Source organism: Candoia aspera, chromosome 1 (assembly GCF_035149785.1).
Source record: "Candoia aspera isolate rCanAsp1 chromosome 1, rCanAsp1.hap2, whole genome shotgun sequence".
Lineage (NCBI taxonomy): Eukaryota > Metazoa > Chordata > Lepidosauria > Squamata > Boidae > Candoia > Candoia aspera.
In genome coordinates this window covers 98,312,485-98,331,072 of record NC_086153.1, presented here as the reverse complement: position 1 = coordinate 98,331,072, position 18,588 = coordinate 98,312,485, and the positions used below count along the sequence as shown (strand labels likewise).

General features: G+C 43.7%; 1 protein-coding gene across 1 annotated transcript in view; it reads right to left on the bottom strand.

Moving 5' to 3' along the window:
• Positions 1-18,588, bottom strand: part of TRDN (triadin) — a 207,467-nt gene that overhangs the window by 102,637 nt on the left and 86,242 nt on the right. The window lies entirely within an intron of this gene.

Below are 18,588 nucleotides of genomic sequence, written 5' to 3'. Positions count from 1 at the left end.
AATAGCTGCTTTACCTTGTGTGGCGAATTACCAAGCCTTTCTAGAAATGTCAGCATGAGAGCAATTGCGAAGTAACATGAGCAGATGATGTTCTTTTCAGTGAATGAGATTTTCATTTTGTGAATAAAGGGAGTGCTATTGCCCACATTTCGGGTAGAATACACAGGTGGAAAACCTCTGCATTTTCCACAAGTGGCCATACATCAGTCTGTGGATTACTATGAATACTCCTGCTATAACGACCACTCTGAACCATACTAGGAGGTGGTTAGCACAAGCAACGTCACTGGAGTCATAACCAAAGCTGAAGAGAATTGTTTCTCTAGGAACAGTGGCAAAATCTTATTTCATTTTGTTAGCAATACCTTTGTCCGCTCTAGTACAGTAACTCGGACTAAATTTTTTCCCTCCCATTACATGTGGGACACGTTGGCAATCAGCTTAGCAATAAATATCCTCTGCACCTGCTAGGTTCTCTTCTGGATGTGAACCCTCTATTTTCCACCTTCACTCTGAAATATATATATATATATTTATTTGTTTGTTTATTTATTATACTTTGGTATAACTTATCTCTTCTACTACTTATTTCCATACATCTTGAAAACAGGTGTGAACTCACAAAAAATGATTAGTAATATAACTCGAATTTATGACAGCCAGAGCTTTGAAGTTTTGAGATAATGTACTCCTAAAGAAAGTATACCTGCAGCATTAGGGCATTTTAATACAGGCTCGCATAGAAACTTTTTCTTTCACAAATTTGCAGTATATTTACACTGACAAACATACCTCAATATATTTTTCATCTTCTACAAGTTTGAACACCTGCTCAGTCCACATGCCCATTCTCAAGTGGGGATCTAAGACCTCCGTTTTCAAGGGAGATATGCATTATGAAATATATTATGTAACTTCTGGCTGAACATGGATGAGGTCATTCAGGTACAGTTTTATCCTGAAATGAATTTCAGATTGCTTCAGTTTGACAGACTTTGAACCAAGCAGTCCCTTGAAGCTGTTTAGTGAAGCCTGCCTGGTCTGCTCGCTTTCAAGAGTGAAATGATGTGGCCGGGTGGCTTTGCTTCAGTGACCCTCTGTTTTCTCTCACAGAACTTGCAGTACAAAAGAAGGATGACAGGAGCTCCTTCAGTGAACACTGTGGGAGAAGGCTGAAAGGTGCATCCTCCACACTGTGTCTAAGAGGTTTACAGGCTGGGCAGCACCAGCCTGGGCTGCACAGAATCCCAAAATCCATGCAGGGGATGACTAAACCAAAGTGCCCTTACTCATGGAAAGGGACTCTGAAGGTAGGTGCTCCAGTCTGAGCTACAGGAAATTCCACAACCCACACAGGAAATGGCCATCTTGAAGCCTCCTCTTCCGTATGAGAGGACTTCAAAACTGGCCAGTTTCAGTTCAGGAGGAGAGCAAAGGGGCTCCCAAACTGAGTGACTGTTATAGATTGTAAGGAATCCTGAAGTCCATACTGTGGGTAGCCAGCACCAAGCACTCTCCTTCCAGCATGAGATGAATGCCAGAGGTTCAGAGCTTCTGGTCAGCTAGTCTCTTCTATAGAATTGACCAATGGCGGCATAGGCAGTGCTGAGTATTTGGGCAAGGTGTCCAACTTCAATTGGACTTGAGCTGCTCAGCCTGAAACCCATCTTCCCTGCCTTTCTCTCTCCCTCCATTGATGACCAAACCTTCTGACCAACAGGAGTATGGAGAAAGGGCAGGTGGGCAGCATTACCTACATAGCTACAAGCCTCTTTCCCCAGGAAGGCCATCGTATAGGCCATCGTATAGCATGATATCAAAATGTAGGAACTGTACATTTCAAACACTGCAGCTCAGTAAGCTTCATATCCCCACTCCCATAACTAGGAGAGGATTGGGTTTGGTCTGAAATTACATTCTTGAATATCAATATCTAATTCCATTCTGATATCTCAGATTTCAGATATTGCATTATAATGGGTAACTTTCCCTGTCTGGAACAGATCTGGGTAGAAGCAGGTGACTGAAGAACTCTGGGGATAAGGTAAGAAATTTCAAGAGGAAACATTATGTGGATTTCAGCATTTCCTTCCTGTCTCCAAATAGGAAACAGAGGCAGGAGCAGTGCATATCCATGTATATACACAGTGTGTCTGCAAATATTTTACATGCTATATGTTTGTAAAGTTTTATCAGAAACAAAATAATGTGATTCATTTACACTACATATTGAGAAAGTAGAATACACCAAGTGAATTCAAAGTGGCTCTGACATTTCTGAAGGACAGGCTCAACCACTTTTCAGGAAACATGTTTTCCTAGGAAACAATTTCACATTCATTTCTTTTTACAACTTCGTACACTTTCTACCATCTGATAACTACCTAACTTTAAATAACACCTCTCTCCCATCTCATTTGCTTTGGATGCTTAAAGCACAAAAAGACAAACCATCTTCAAACTTCTCCCTTGACTCTAAATTTGTTAGTCAACAGCTAATGAGAGCATTTTCTATTGGGGAAAATATTGGCCAATAGTGCTAATTTTTTGGTTGAAATTTTTATTTTCAGCCTTATCATCCTATAGAGTCTCCAGAGCTTGCTTAACTAACTTCAGGGCAAGCTAAAATAGAGGCATGCTATTCTTCCTTTTATTCAATGTGGCCATATCATTTTTGATTGAAAGCTCTAGACTGATACAACATCTAGACTGCAAGGAACCCCACAACTCACTTGGGAGATGCCAGTGTGAAGGATCCTTTTGGTACAACACAACACAATATGAATTTTCCTTTCTATTTAAATACGATCATGTTGAAAAGGCCAATATTGGCACCCCAGGTACAACTTCTTTAATAAGCTCTCCACAATTTCTTTCCTTTGGGGAGAAATAGGAATTTAGGATCTAAGCAGTTCTCTAAAATATCCCACAGGAAGCCTTAGACAGAATCCACAAGATTAGAGATACTTAAATATGTTATGTAACCAGGTTTGGGAGAAAGGAGATTGTAAATAACATTAATACTTCACACTTGATAGATAGGTGGAGGTTGATATTATCAGTGGATACAGAACGTAATGAGGAGAATAAAGTTTTTGAAGGAAAGATGAGAAGTTTAGTCTTGAGCACAGAGTTTTAAAAAATGATGGGAATTTCAAGGAGATGAAAACCAGAGAAGAAAACCAGAGCAAAGATATGGAAAGTTAAAGCCTGGTGGAAGTCAAATAAAAGAACTGATTACCACTATTGGCAATTATAACATAATAGGACTAATTCATACTTGCAGTTACTTTCCCCAGGGTGATTTGAGAATGAGTGTATATAATAAATACACATAAAACTTTAGAAATAAGGAAGCTTTTGCTACTATGAAAAATAGCAGGAAAAAGAAAAGAGCAATACTATTAATTAGTCTGTTTTATTAGGAAATTGGGCATTCTCAGTGTCATTGCAAATAACTACCTCATTGTAAAAAAATGTCTTGAACCTATTAATTAATACTCTGTATGAAAGAACATTCATTGTAAAAAAAATGACTAACAACCTCAAGGGTTGTAGTTTCCAATAATGGTCCAGCAGTCTACCAAAACTTCTAAGTCCAGCTTTTCACTCATTTATATCTTTCTTAGTAGTTTGTGTTTATCATATTTTGATTGTTAAAACACATTTTTTTTGTAGTTTATGAATTGTATAGGCATCCATACGGAGGAAAAGGGGAAGTAAATGACAATATGTGCATAGTGACATCATCCCACAAGTGCTGTGAGTTACATCCTTGTGTGTATCAGGACATAAGCATATAGTGGAGGCCTTTGTGTGATGATAATCACTGGCATCATTTTGGCATCATCTTGGTTTGCTGTGAACACTGCTGGCTTAAAAGTAGAGTTCTCATGAATAATGAGACTCCCATTAATACAGCTATCTTCAGAAGCAGATTAGATACAATTCCATTTGCAACAGAGGGCTCCACACAGTTTATAATCAAAACACTTAATGAAAATATTGTTGCTGATACCTCTCAAACTCCAGGATACTATGAGGTCAGTATGTCCTATGGGGAGGCTGTAATAGGTCTAGTAAGCAATAATAAGCACCAGTGCAATCATTTACATGCTTATAAAATCTAATACATTGGCTATCAACCAGAGAAAGATAATAGGATGTCCACCCACTCTCACTATATGTATACTACAGTTATTTTTGACAGAGGGTTAATGTTAATAGAAGCTTGCATAAACACACACACACAGATGAATGATCATTATTTTAAAATATATCTGTCCCTCATATGTGAAGCCATTAGTGGACAGCTAGGACCCCTGAATGGAGCAGAGCTTAACACAGTGAAAGATGTGCACAGAAAAAGAATATTATCTAAAATAGCATTAAGGAACACGTTACAGAAATATAGGCTATTGATCTTACACTCTTAGCCCACCCAAGCATAAAGAATTACACACTTAGACAAAGTAGGTTCAAAAGTAAGTAAAAAATCTTACTGATTTATTTGGTCCAGTTACATCCATCTCAGAAGAAAAGTTGATTATTCTTTCTGTCCCCTAAACTTAATTTACCCTCAGACGTCATTGCTGAAGGCTACATGTAGAAAGAGGGAACTTCCTGAATTCTAGGCCCACCGCATGGCCCAAGAGAGATGGAAGAGCTGCAGCTGCATGCTTCTTCCCAGGAGGTGAAGGAGGAGGAAGTGAGGAATGTGGGAGGGGCAACAAATAGCTTCCTCCAGAAGCACATAGAGAATTTGCATTCTAGAGTGAACTGATCCACATGCTAATGAGGCATGCTGATTTCCTGGGACCTCCAACAATGTGATTAGAACTTTACCTTCAAAATATTTAGTATGCTTCACTTTTTTTAAAAAAAGGAAAATCTTTGTGTATGATCCCCCAGGAAACCTCTTCGAGGCAGATTCAGTGGATGTTAATGGTATTTTGCATCCTTCCAACATGACTTGATTTAGAAGGGTAGCATTCTTAAGATCATGTAAACGTGGGAGTGTATAGAAGGATTTTATATGGTGTTAGGCACCTTGCTGATCTGGTTTTTCTGGCTCAGAAGATAAACAGGTTGGGCTTTGACCACCAGGAAGTACTGGGGCTGTAGGTGAGACTGGGTAGTTGAAAAATCCATCCCAGAAGATAACAAGGAATATGAACATGTCTATGAGGTTGAGCTTGACTTGAAGGAACTGTTACCTTTTTCAAAAAAAATAATACACCTAACTAGAACTTTAGGTGGCTGTGGCTATGGCTGTTCAAGTTCTCAGGCAAAGCCTTTCCTAATCTTGGTTTCTGTCATTCTTTACAATGTAATGGCCAAGGACTGACTCTTGGATTTTTGGCATGCAAAATATAGGCGTGGCACATATATACTTTACGCAGGCCAAAATATGTACTTCAACACAATGCTCTGTGTTTAAATGGATTTTAGCTGCTATGTCAATCGAAGTAGGATCGGAACTTTATTTTCAAAGGATTATATTAATTTTTTAACTATATCAAAAAAAAAGTTCAGTTGATTCGGCATATTCACGGGTTGCTTCAATTCACAAACTGATCTTTTCAAACCATTTTCAGCAGATGTATTTTTAACTCTTCCTTCCATTTCTCCTTTTCCCATTCTTAAATTTAGTTTGTCTGAATTCCAACTCTGTTTGGAACTTTAAAAAAAAAAACAACCTCTGAAGATGTGTGTGCATTTTCGTTGTATTCATTGTCACATATGCAGTTTCATACACAGTTGTTCTTAATGCAAACAATTATATCTAAAATACTGAGTTTTTCCATCAATATTGTATGACATTTGATTATTAAGGGGGCAGGCTGCCTGCTCAAGTGAAGATTAAATAGCCATAGCAGATACAAGTACATTCTTATACACAACTTTTCTTTGGAGAAAAGCATCACACAATTCAAGAAAGTGAATATCAAAATATAAATGCATTTCAGTTCGCATATTGGTTCAAAGGGGCAAAATTCAATAACATTGCTTTAAATTGTAAACCAAATCATTTCCTTGCTATCCGTCTTTATTGATGTGCAATTAACAATATGTATCCTATCTTCCCTCCATGGTGCCCAGGGTAATACCAGAGTTCTCCCATATTTTATATTCATAGCAATTTCTTAGGTAGAATAGACTGAGCAACAGTGATTGAGTTAATTCAGTGTCTTTCAGGCATTTCAGGAAATTAAAAAAAAAAAAAAATCTAGATAGTTGGAGAAATGCAATCCTCCTTCTCCAGTCATTATCTTGATAAAAACTACTCCAAGCACTAAAATTAAAACTAGAAAAGGCTCTCAGTGACACCAGTGGGAACTTGTTTCCCTATTGCTAATTACAGCATGAGGGCAATTTTATTTTGTTAGAATTAAACTTCCCCTCCCCATGTACTATAGTCTTAATGAATATTGCTTCCTCCGTACTTAGAATTTTTTAAAATTCCCCACAGACACATAATTAAAGCATGGTGCATAATTAAAGGAAGGCATGCAGTTAAGTAGCAAAAGGAGAATTTGTCCATTTTAGTTATGCTTAGTTTCATTTGTTCCTTTCTGTAAATTCATTTCAGCTGTTTTCTACATCAGATCGCTAGATCAGAAACATTCATATGCATTCTCATAAGCCTTTCTCCTTTAATTTCTCTATACAAAGGGCCTTTGTGCAACTTTGTATTATGTGCCAGTTGTGCCCATTCCTGGATCATTGGGCTCTGCTCACAGTCACTCATGCCATGGTCACCTTCCAAATGCATTACTGTAATGAACTCTACATGGGGCTGCCCTTAAACAGTATCCAGAAGCTTCAGCTGGTGGCCTGGGCAGTTATTGCATGCCCCTGAAAGGACACACATTACTTGTCTGCTCCATGAGCTGCACTGGTTATGAGTTTGCTTCCAGGTCCAAGTCAACTTGCTGGTTACGACCTTTAATGCCCTACATGGCATGGGGCCAGGTTATCTGAGGGACTACCTGTCCCAGATTACTTCTACCTGTCCCATCAGGTCCGCAGGAGAGACATGTTGCAGGTCCTGTACGCTAAGGAATTCTGTCTGTTGGGTTCTAGGAGATGAGGCTTTTCTGCCATGGCACCCACCATTTGGAACATCATGCCCCCCAAGGTGAGGTTGGCCACAACCCTTGTGACCTTCCAGAAATCCCTTAAAATGTGGCTTTTTCAGCGAGCCTGGGGATCTCCTGCCAACATGGAGCCCATGTGTTGGCTGCATCGTATGTAATATTCTGTGTATTCCCTTTCATCATCTTGTTTTTTTATTTATGTTTGTTTTAAATGGCTTATGTATAATATTTTAATTGTTGGTTTTATTCTATACCACCCAGAGTCACAAATTTGATAAATAAATGTAAATATCACAGGTGTTAAAACTGTAGCCTGGGAGCAACCAGCCATCAGCCACAGACAGCATGTACTAGATAGGGACTCTTTTTAAAAAAAAAATTGGGGGGATTGAAGATTTTTAAGGGGAAAATCACAATCCTGTCCCAATTAGGCCCTGGCCACACTGACTTTAGGGGTGAAACCCTTGAACTGATTGTTCAAGCTATACACACATTGAACATGATTTACTGCCTTTCATTGTAAAGGAAATTAATTAGACAGTTTAGAAGTTTCTTGGACAATGTATAGCATAATTTTTGGCTGTAGTCCACAGTGCAGACTATAGCCAACGTATATTTCACTGGTACATGCTTTTACTCTGGGAACTCAAAGTGGTAACATGTGGGGTCTTCTCTTTTCTTCACAACAGCTATGTGACTATGTTGAGCTGAGAAAGTGTGAACAGCTCAAAGTTACCTGCTAAACTCCAAGACTGAATGGGAACTTGAACCAGTTTCAGTCCAGCATCCTGTGCTTTTTACACAATAAGGGAACTTTCTGGTTAAACAGAGATACCATTAGGTGGCATCTAATATTCTAACAAAATGGCATCCAAAACACTGTAATAGATGTTCGGCCTTTGCAAATGCCCAGCTGAGAAATCACTGACATTTCCACCCACAGCCTGCTCAAGAAAATGCTTTTGCACAATCTCCTTGCCCATGCACCTCAAGGCCAATGCATCTCCTTCCCTGACAGGGATTGGCTCAGTCAGGAACTGAAAGAGCTTCGGTCTTTAAATGGGTCTGGAAAACATTTGGAATGTATGTCTTTATTCCTCAAAAGAAGTAAATGTTTTGTCAACCTGCTGATTCAATTGTTGTTGTTTATTCGTTTAGTCGCTTCCGACTAGTGATGAGCAATCTAAACATGTATTTCCACAATCACTGTCTGAAATATTGCTGTAGAACTATTTCATTAACTGTTTAGTTATTTTTGGATAATTTGTCCAACTCTTTTAATGGCACCTAAGTACTGGCAAATGTTTCACATGTAGCCTCATTAATTTTTGTTTGCAAAAAGGGGGCATGTGAACTTTCACAGCTAGACAACCAGCACTGGCAGTCTGCTTCTCCAGAGTCTTGCATTTCTTCCAGCAGAGACATTTCCACATGAACATGTGCATTTTCTGCACATGATTGTCTGTATTTTAATGCATTCTCTGTGGTGTTGTTGTTTATTCATTCAGTCGCTTCCAACTCTTCGTGACTTCATGGACCAGCCCACACCAAAGCTTCCTCTCAGTCGTCAACACCCCCAGCTCCCCCAGGGACGGGTCCATCACCTCTAGAATATCATCCATCCACCTTGCCCTTGGTCGGCCCCTCTTCCTTTTGTCCTCCACTCTCCCAAGCATCAGCATCTTCTCCAGGGTGTCCTGTCTTCTCATTATGTGGCCAGAGTATTTCAGTTTTGCCTTTGATATCATTCCCTCAAGTGAGCAGTCTGGCTTTATTTCCTGGAGTATGGACTGGTTTGATCTTCTGGCAGTCCAAGTCACTCTCAGAATTTTCCTCCAACACCACAGTTCAAAAGCATCGATCTTCCTTCTCTCAGCCTTCCTTATGGTCCAGCTCTCGCAGCCATATGTTACTACGGGGAACACCATTGCTTTAACTATGCGGGCCTTTGTTGTCAGTGTGATGTCTCTGCTCTTAACTATTTTATCGAGATTTGTCATTGCTCTTCTCCCAAGGATTAAGCGTCTTCTGATTTCCTGACTGCAGTCAGCATCTGCAGTAATCTTTGCACCTAGAAATACAAAGTCTTTCACTGCTTCTACATTTTCTCCCTCTATTTGCCAGTTATCAATCAAGCTGGTTGCCATAATCTTGTTTTTTTTGAGGTTTAGCTGCAAGCCAGCTTTTGCACTTTCTTCTTTCACCTTCATCATAAGGCTCCTCAGTTCCTCTTCACTTTCAGCCATCAAAGTGGTATCATCTGCATATCTGAGATTGTTAATGCTTCTTCCAGCGATTTTAACTCCAACCTTGGATTCCTCAAGCCCAGCATGTCGCATGATGTGTTCTGCGTACAAGTTGAATAGGTAGGGTGAGAGTATACAGCCCTGCTGTACTCCTTTCCCAATCTTAAACCAGTCCGTTGTTCCGTGGTCTGTTCTTACTGTTGCTACTTGGTCGTTATACAGATTCTTCAGGAGGCAGACAAGATGACTTGGTATCCCCATACCGCTAAGAACTTGCCACAATTTGTTATGGTCCACACAGTCAAAGGCTTTAGAATAGTCAATCAAACAGAAATAGATGTTTTTCTGAAACTCCCTGGTTTTTTCCATTATCCAGCAGATATTGGCAATTTGGTCCCTAGTTCCTCTGTGTCATGTTCGCCGTTTCAATGTCTTTGATACATCGTAACGTTTCGCATGTCATTAGCTGGATGCGTGTTTCATCTTTCTCGGGAGGATGGGAGTATTTATCTTTTGGCTTTGCTCTGGAATGTATTTGCATTATCTACTGCGTTCAAGGTTACTTTCCCAGGCTAGCAGCTCTGACGATTGCTAGCACCTGTGACGGGCAGGGCTGTTACGAGGGAGGCGGGATACGTTTGCACCAAGGGTTTAAGTTTGTATTTGGCGTGCTTTTGCTCATTCTCAGCTTTTTCTGTATTTGTCCTAAGTTCCTTAATAAATCAGATTTCATATAGCAGCCTCTTGTGAGTCTGAGTATTGGGGCTGGGGCAATCATTACATAAAGCTGAGAATCAAAGATCCCAACTCCGCTGGCCCCTGTCCAGGAAAAGACAAGTTGTCTAACCCTGTGAGGGAGAGCGCCAGCGATGACCGAACCCGACATCATGATGATGGAAGAAGGGGAGCCGGACTCGACCGTGAGGCGACCCGACTGACCGTCCCAAGTGGGGGAGCTGTCAGCCATCCAGGAAGAGGCGAGCTCCGAGTCGGAGGGTGAAGCCGGGGGCATGAAAACTGCCCCGGAGACTACCGTAACCACCCCGGGTGAGCTGGTCACCTGGGATGAGACCCAAGGGAATGTCTCGGTGGCGGGGGGCCCATCCTGGAGGCAGAGGTACCCCTTATCCCCCACAGTGGTTCAGGTGCAGCCCAAAGAAGGCTCCCCCACCCCGGATCGTATCCGGGTGCTGGAGTCAAAAATGGACTCGTTGGAAACCATACTGAAGCAGCTGAGTCTAGACGTGACCTCGTTGAGAGAAACCCGGGAAGGCTCAAGCCAACGGCATTCGACCCCTTCGTCCCATGGGCAGTCTCTGGAGCGGAGACAGACGGCGCGGACGCGCGAGGGGGACCAGACGGTCCAGATGGAAATAGCAACATCGCCTGTGCGGCCGCCCCCGGGCCCCACGCCGCCACTAGCCCGGGGAGCGCAAACCCCTGTAGCCCCGGTGGTGGGGCGCAGCCCGGCGGGGGGCGGGATGAGAGACTTCCCTGTCAAGTTTGATGGGGATCCGACCAAACTCTCATTTTTCCTGATGAATGCTAAAGCCTACATGGAGGAATGGGGGTTGCTGTTTCAATCGGAAAAGGCAAAGATCATCACCATTGCCACCAAACTGAAAGGGAGGGCGGCAGACTGGTATGTCCAGATGTGCCAGTCGGAAGCGCCTGAACTGGAGAAATTCAACGAGTTCCTCTGGGCGTTGAGGCAACACTTTGAGGATCCCCTGGCGAAAGAGAGGGCAAAGCGAGCTCTGAAAGAACTTAAGCAGGGGTCAAGATCCGTGGCTGATTACGCGCTAGAGTTCAAAGCGCTTGCTGGGAAAGTGGATGACTGGTCCCAAGCCACCATCATCGAATTATTCAAGGATGGCCTGAACACAGAGGTGCTGCGCTGGTCCTTGGGGAGAGACGACCCCTACACGCTGTACGAGTGGATCCAGCTTGCGGGAAGGGCTGAGCATGCCCATGAGATCTTCACCCATTGGAGGACCGCCAAATCAGGGTGGGAGGCGAAGCCCAGTCGCCCACCGAGCACCGGGGGGCGACCCGGGCAACGACCCTGGGACGAGGAGCGAGAGAAGCGGTATGCAAAAGGCCAGTGTCTGCGATGTGGTAAGGAGGGGCATCAAGTGGCGGCGTGCCCGAAGGCAAAGGGAGAGGAACGGCTCGGCAAGCCGCCGACGAAGTCCCCTTCCCTGCCGAGGAAGCAGAAAGCAGCGGTGGCTGAAAGCGAGGGAGACGATGTGATGTTCTACGAGGATGAGGGTGAGCCCGAACTACTGCAGCCGGCGGGAAACGCCAGCCATCTGCTTTAAAGGGCGCCGCAGGGCAGGTGGTGGAAGAAGGGCGCGAGCCTTCATCGGTGAGTGGCAGTTACCGCATTCTCACAGTGAAGTTGAAGTTGGGCTCCCGATCCAAGACTAGAAGTATGGGCCATGATCGATTCGGGGTGTTCCAGGTGTCTAATGCACCCCAATGTGGTAGCGGCTCTGGAGCTACCTACTTTCCCTTTACAGCGACCCATCGCCTTTACACAGCTGGATGGGTCCATGGCAGGGGGCAAACCGGTCACCCATTTCACAGGGCGGGTAGCCTTGCAGCTGGGAAGCCACCGGGAAGGTTTGTCTTTCGTCGTGGCTCCGGTAGGGGGTCCCCTGGTGGTGTTGGGGGTGCCCTGGTTGGTTCAGCAAAATCCCCAAATAAACTGGGTCTACCGGACTATCACGTTTAGGGATGGGTTTTACCAAGCGACAGAAGGGAAGGGTACCCCAGAGGAGATGGTGGGGGTTGCGGCAGCTGCGACTCCGCATTGCCCGGCCCCTCCTCTGGAAGGCTTGCCACCGGAGTACCGGATGTTTGCTGATGTGTTTGGCGAAAAGGAAGCGGACCAATTGCCTCCTCATCGTAAAACGGATTGTGCCATTGAGCTGGTGCCCAACACCCAATTGCCCAAGCCAAAGATTTATTCCATGACACAAAAGGAACTGACTCTGTTGAGAGACTTTGTGGACAAAAATTTGGCGCGCGGATTCATTGAGCCAGCGAATTCACCGGTGGGGGCGCCGGTTCTCTTCCGCCCAAAAAAGGATGGGACATTGAGACTTTGTACCGATTTCCGCGGATTAAATGCCGTCTCAATTTCCAATAAATATCCCCTGCCATTGATCAAGGACATGTTGTCACATCTGGCTAAGGGAAAAATCTTCTCTAAACTCGATTTAAGAGAAGCCTATTATTGTGTACGAATCAAGGAGGGCGATGAGTGGAAAACTGCCTTCAATTGCCTGTTGGGTGCATTCCAGTATAAGGTGTTACCTTTTGGTCTGGCCGGGGCCCCTGGGGTATTTATGCAATTGATCAATGAAGTACTGCATGAGCATCTGTTTAAGGGGGTATTGGTGTATTTGGATGATGTATTGATTTATACTGAAACCATGGAAGAGCATGTCTCTCTGGTGAAAAGGGTGCTGAGTAAACTCAGATCAGCAGAATTGTATGCCAAACTGTCTAAATGTGCATTTCACCAGACACAAATTGACTATTTGGGGTATAGAATTTCAGATAAAGGCATTGAAAAGGACCCTGCTAAGGTGCAGGCTATCATGGACTGGGAAAGTCCCCACACCCGCAGGCAACTTCAAAGTTTCCTGGGGTTCAGTAACTACTACAGATTATTCATAAGGGGATTCGCTGAAATTGCCTTGCCACTAACCGAATTGCTCCGAACCAAGGGTTTGGGAGACACTCGAAGAGTAAAGAATCCAGGGGCGCTGTTGCGCTGGACGCCTGCTTGTCAAACGGCGTTTGAGCAGCTCAAGGCAGCTTTTATCAAAGAGCCCATTTTGCAACATCCCGATCCCTCGAAACCTTTTGTGGTTCAGGCTGATGCCTCCGATTATTCCATTGGGGCATTGTTGATGCAACAAGATGGGACAGGATGCCTCAAGCCATGTGCCTACCTGTCCCGCAAATTCTCCGAGACTGAGTGACGTTGGCATGTATGGGAGAAAGAGGCATTCGCAGTAAAAGCCGCATTAGAAGCTTGGCGGCATCTGTTAGAGGGGGAAAATCATCCCTTTGAGGTGTGGACTGACCATAAACATTTGGAGGCTCTTAGCACCCCTCGAAAACTGAGCCCGAAACAAGTCCGTTGGGCTCAATTTTTTAATTGGTTCAACTTTCAATTGAAGTTTATTCCGGGGAAAAAGAATTTCCTGGCTGATGCGTTGTCAAGGCAACCTCAGGACTCTGGGGCAGCGCCAGAAGTGGTTAGCACCCTGTGGACGGCGCCCCAATTGGGTATGCAGGCTGTGACGCGTAGCCAAACGCGCGCGCGGCAGCCACCCGCTGCAGACGCCACCCAGCCGAGCGCTTTGTCAATTCCTTCCCAGTTGCAACAAAAGTTTCTAAAAGAGCTAAAAACTGATACTTGGTTGCTTGCAAATAAAGACAATGTTACTTTTGACCAAGGCTTCGCTTGGAAATCTAACCGCCTCTACGTCCCTGAAAGCCTAAGAAAAGAGGTGTTACTACGTTCACACGATGACAAACTAGCGGGTCACTTCGGGTTTGTTAAAACCTTACACCTTGTTCGGAGGCAGTTCTGGTGGCCCACATTACGCAAAGATGTCAAGGACTATATTGCCTCCTGCACTGTTTGTGCGATGTCTAAGCGCAAGGGGGGGAAGCCTCAGGGGCTGCTGCAGCCGGTGGCTGCCCCTTCTTGCCCCTGGGATGAAATCTCCATGGACTTTATTGTTGAATTACCACCCAGTCAACACAAAACTGTCATTTGGGTGGTCAAAGACTATTTCTCAAAACAAGCCCACTTCATCCCTTGCGTGTCCATTCCGTTGGCACGTCAATTGGCCCGCCTATTTCTGGTACACGTGTACAGGCTACACGGATGTCCCTCCCGCTTGATTTCGGACAGGGGCACACAATTTACCTTGCAATTTTGGCGGGCGTTCCTCAAACTGTTGGGAACGAAGCAAGCCCTGTCCACGGCGTGGCATCCCCAGACGGACGGGGCCACAGAGGCTTTAAATTCTACTCTGGAGCAGTACCTTCAAGCTTTTGTGAATTACCAGCAGGACAACTGGGTAGACCTCCTCCCTTTTGCTGAAGTGGCTTACAACAATGCGGTTCATCAAAGCACCGGCCAAACCCCATTTCGTGTTGCCCAAGGCAGAGACTTTGTACCTATCCCAGATCTACCGCAACCTCCAGGCAGATCAACCACTCCGGGTGATTGGGCAACGCAACTGGCAGACTCCTGGCCGATGATTCAAAAGGCACTAGCTGATGCACAATTGGATTATAAACATTATGCTGATCGGAAGCGTGCCCCTCAGCCGGCATTTCAAGTCGGGGACTCGGTTTACCTTTCCACTAAGTTCATAAAGTCCTCACAACCTTCCAAGAAACTGGCTCCTAAATTTGTGGGTCCTTTCCCCATTACCGCTCAAATTAACCCTGTGACTTTTAAACTTGACTTGCCTCATAACCTCAAACGCTTACACCCTGTTTTTCATTGCAGTTTGCTCAAACCGACTATTCGTTCTGACCGCTGGCATCACCAACCTCCACCTCCAACCCCCATCATGATTGACGGTCAGCAACACTTTGAAGTTAAAGAAATTTTGGACTCTAGATGCCTTCGCAATACTCTGCAATACTTAGTTCGTTGGAAGCATTTCCCTCATCCGGAGTGGGTCGCTGCACCAGATGTGGCTTCCCCTGTCCTAGTTGCCCGTTTCCACTCTGCTTATCCCACTAAGCCGGGTCCCTAGGGGTATTTTTAGGGGGGCGGTATGTCATGTTCGCCGTTTCAATGTCTTTGATACATCGTAATGTTTCGCATGTCATTAGCTGGATGCGTGTTTCATCTTTCTCGGGAGGATGGGAGTATTTATCTTTTGGCTTTGCTCTGGAATGTATTTGCATTATCTACTGCGTTCAAGGTTACTTTCCCAGGCTAGCAGCTCTGACGATTGCTAGCACCTGTGACGGGCGGGGCTGTTACGAGGGAGGCGGGATACGTTTGCACCAAGGGTTTAAGTTTGTATTTGGCGCGCTTTTGCTCATTCTCAGCTTTTTCTGTATTTGTCCTAAGTTCCTTAATAAATCAGATTTCATATAGCAGCCTCTTGTGAGTCTGAGTATTGGGGCTGGGGCAATCATTACACTCTGCCTTTTCTAAACCCAGCTTGTACATCTGGCAATTCTTGCTCCATGAATTGCTGAAGTTTACCTTGCAGGATCTTGAGCATTACCTTACTGGCATGTGAAATGAGTGCCACTGTTCGATAGTTTGAACATTCTTTAGTGTTTCCCTATTTTGGTATGGGGATATAAGTTGATTTTTTCCAGTCTGATAGCATTTCTTGTGTTTTCCAAATTTGCTGGCATATAGCATGCATTACCTTGACAGCATCATCTTGCAAGATTTTGAACAGTTCAGCTGGGATGCCGTCATCTCCTGCTGCCTTGTTATTAGCAATGCTTCTTAAGGCCCACTCAACCTCACTCTTTAGGATGTCTGGCTCTAGCTCACTGACCAACACCGTCAAAGCTATCCCCGATATTGTTATCCTTCCTATACAGGTCTTCCGTATATTCTTGCCACCTTTTCTTGATCTCTTCTTCTTCTGTTAGGTCCTTGCCATCTTTGTTTTTGATCATACCCATTTTTGCCTGGAATTTACCTCCAATGTTTCTAATTTTCTGGAAGAGGTCTCTTGTCCTTCCTATTCTATTGTCTTCTTCCACTTCTGTGCATTGCTTGTTTAAAAATAATTCCTTATCTCTTCTGGCTAACCTCTGGAATTTTGCATTTAATTGGGCATATCTCCCCCTATCACTGTTGCCTTTTGCTTTCCTTCTTTCTTGGGCTACTTCTAGTGTCTCAGCAGACAGCCATTTTGCCTTCTTGGTTTTCTCTTTCTTTGGGATGTATTTTGTTGCCGCCTCCTGAACACTGTTGCGAACTTCTGTCCAGAGTTCTTCTGGGACCCTATCTACTAAGTCCAGTCCCTTAAATCTATTCTTCACCTCCACTGCATATTCCTTAGGGATATTAGTGAGCTCATATCTAGCTGATCTGTGGGTCTTCCCTAATCTCTTTAGTCTGATCCTAAATTGTGCAAGAAGAAGTTCGTGATCTGAACTACAGTCAGCTCCAGGTCTTGTTTTTACCAACTGTATAGATGTCTGCCATCTTTGGCTGCAAAGGATGTAGTCCATCTGATTTCAGTGTTGTCCATCTGGTGAAATCCATGTATAAAGCCGTCTCTTAGGTTGTTGGAAGAGAGTGTTTGTTATGCAGAGTGAGTTGTCTTGGCAAAATTCTATCAGCCTATGTCCTGCTTTGTTTTGTTCTCCCAGGCCATGCCTACCTGTAATTTCAGGTGTCATTTGACTGCCCACCTTAGCATTCCAGTCTTCCGTGATGAAAATAACATCTCTTTTAGGCGTGTTGTCCAGTAGGTGCTGCAGATCCTTATAGAACTGCTCTGCTTCAGCTTCTTCAGCATCTGTGGTTGGGGCATATATTTGGATCACTGTGATGTTAGATGGCTTGCCCTGAGTTTGAATTGAGATCATTCTATTGTTTTTTGGATTGTATCCAAGCACTGCTTTAGCCACTTTACTATTAATTATGAAGGCTACTCCATTTCTTCTGTGGTCCTCTTGTCCACAGTAGTAGATCTGGTGGTCATCTGATGTGAAGTGGCCCATTCCAGTCCATTTCAGTTCACTGACGCCCAAAATGTCTATCTTTAACCTTGACATCTCACCAATAACCACATCCAGTTTGCCCTGGCGCATAGATCTTACATTCCAGGTTCCAATGGTGTGTTGATCCTTAGAACATCGGATTCGCCGTTCACCACCAGCACCGTCGGCCGCTAGCCGTCCTTTCGGCTTTGAGCTAGCTGCGTCATCACGTCTGGGGCTAGTTGAACTCCTCCTCTGTTCCTCCCCAGTAGCATTTTGACCATCTTCCGACCTGGGGGTCTCATCTTCCGATGGTCTACCAACATATCTCTGGTTGTACTGATCCATTTAGTTTTCACGGCAAGAATACTGGGGTGGGTTGCCATTACCTTCCCCAGGGATCGCATTTAGTCTGACCTCTCTGTCATGACCTTCCCGTCTTGGGTGGCCCTTCACGGTTTAGCTCATGGCATCATTGAGGTGCTCAAGCTCCAGCACCACGACAAGGTAACGTTCCTTTGCTGAAGGCTGATTCAATAGTAGTATTAAAAGACTCTTGACCGAAAATATATATATGCACGTCATAGAGATTCATGCTTTTTTTTTAACAAGACTATTAGAAATGTTCTAATAATTGCTGAATATCTGAAATAAAGACTAACTTTTAAGGAGATATATACAGGATTGAACTATAATAGCCGATAGCCTACTTGGGCTTTTTAAAGGAAATTCAGAATATAATTATTTTAATGAAATGAATTGGTAATGGCTGAGGTATTAATTTACTTTGGAATAAGCCCTACTAAACTCAGTGAAACTTACTCTTGAGTAGGCTTATATAGGATTACAGTCTGTGCTAGATCAACATGTCAAAACAGATCAATCAGTCAAAGCAGATCTATGTGTAGGAAAGTTGAAAAGCTGCAATCCCAAAAGATAAGAAACCATTTTTTTTTGTATATTTCTGAATTACTGAATAGAAATATTAAGCAGCAGTTCCATCCTGGACACTGTAATTGCAGAACGGATAGCTAATAATAATAGTTTCTGATTACATTTAAATGATTAAATGATGACAACTTATTTTTTTTTTTGTTTTTCCTAGGAGTTGCTTAAAATTACTCCGCATTATGTCTTAAAATGTACTGAGAAATGATTCCAGCAGGATATCTTAGCCTGACTTTTATCTTCTATTTTCATCAAATAACAACTAATTTGGTAGTCTGCAGGAATCATGCAATATATGAGAGCTGGAACAAGTATATAGAATATGGAATAGCTACGTCTCTCAGCTACAGAACCTTTTAGTAATTTGGAAAAAAATCATTTTCACTTGGTAAATCCTCCCCCACCCTTGCTGCCCACAAGTCCTGCTCTGCCAGCTGATCATGGCAGAGTATATGTGTGTGTATTCCTGAGAGGGATGAGCAAAGAATGCTGGGAGTGTATGCCAAGAATACCACATATATTCCCAGGATGAGGGTCATCCAGCTGCCCAGCTAAAGCTAACAGGCACC